Source organism: Chiloscyllium plagiosum, chromosome 13 (genome assembly GCF_004010195.1).
Source record: "Chiloscyllium plagiosum isolate BGI_BamShark_2017 chromosome 13, ASM401019v2, whole genome shotgun sequence".
NCBI lineage: Eukaryota > Metazoa > Chordata > Chondrichthyes > Orectolobiformes > Hemiscylliidae > Chiloscyllium > Chiloscyllium plagiosum.
The window spans coordinates 19,145,112-19,146,744 of NC_057722.1; positions in this window are offsets into that span (position 1 = coordinate 19,145,112).

The following is a 1,633-nucleotide window of genomic DNA, read 5'->3' on the forward strand; positions in this document are numbered from 1 at the left end:
GACTTTGGTTCGGCCACATTTGGAATACTGCGTATGGTTCTGGTCACCACATTACCAAAAGGAAGTGGATGCTTTGGAGAGGGTGCAGAGAAGATTTACCAGGATGTTGCCTGGAATGGAGAGGGAGTCGTACGAGGATAGGTTGAGAGTTCTCGGCCTTTTCTCGTTGGAACGGCGAAGGATGAGGGGTGACTTGATAGGGGTTTATAAGATGATCAGAGGAATAGATAGAGTAGACAGTCAGAAACTTTTTCCCTGGGTACAACAGAGTGTTACAAGGGGACATAAATTTAAGGTGAAGGGTGGAAGGTATAGGGGAGATGTCAGGGGTGGGTTCTTTACCCAGAGAGTGGTGGGGGCATGGAATGCGCTGCCCGTGGGAGTGGTAGAGTCGGAATCATTGGCGACCTTTAAGCGGCATTTGGATAGGTACATGGATGGGTACTTAATCTAGGTTAGAAGTTCGGCACAACATCGTGGGCCGAAGGGCCTGTTCTGTGCTGTATTGTTCTATGTTCTATGTTCTATTAATGAGATCGTGGCTGAACTAATAATCTTCACTTCCACTTTCTAGAATCATGAAAGATTTCCAGCACAGAAAAAGAGCATTCAGCCCTGTAAGATAGGTGCCCTCCACCACATAAACCTGCAAACCAATTTCCTTTGGTGTTTACTCAGTTCTCTTTTGAAAGATACCATTGAATCTGCATCTATCACAGTCCCAGTGCATTCCTGGCATACTGAAAAGAAAAATAAAGTTCCTATGCTGCCTGTTCTTTTGCTAATCACTTTCCTATGTGCCCTCTGGTTTTCACTCTTTTGCGAATGTGTACAATTTCTATCAACTTGTCTAGATCGCTCATAATTTTGAATGTGGATCAGCAATCTTCTCAACATTCTCTTCTTGAAACAGAACCACCCCATTGTCTCCAATCTGCCATTTAACTGAAGTCTCTCTTTCCTGGCCCATTCGCATAAATCTTTTCTGTACCCTCTCTAAAACCTTCAAAAACATTCTTAACATGCAGTGTCAGAATTGGACACAGTACTCAAGTTGAGGCTAAATTAGTATGTTATAAAAATTCATCAGCACTTCCTCTCTTTTGTCCTTTATGTCTTATATATAAAGCCCAGAAACCCTTATGCCTTTTTATATTTTTCTCAACCTGCTCAGTCATCTTCAAACAATTGTGCATATATACCTCCAGGTCTGAGCCCATGAAAGAATTATGCTATTTTGTTAATATTGCCCCTCCTTGCTTTTCCTACCAAAGTGTGTCCCTTTCTGTTTCTCTGCATTAAATTTTATCTGCCACATGGCCACCTATCCCACCAGTCTGTTGGTGTCCTCTATCACAGTTCTCCTCACAATTCACTACACCTCCAAGTTTTGGCTAATTTGCAAATTTTGTTCTGCATGTATAAGTATGGATCATTGACATGTATCAAGAAAAGCAGCAATACTAATACAGACCCCTAGGGAATCCAATTGTATGCCTTCCACAAAACCTATGAGAAAGCTTACCAATGCTTTCTGCTTTCTGCCAACTAATTTTCTATTCAGTGTTGAACTGGGATGTACAAAGTAAAAAAAATCACACAACACCAGGTTATAGTCCAACAGGTTTATTTG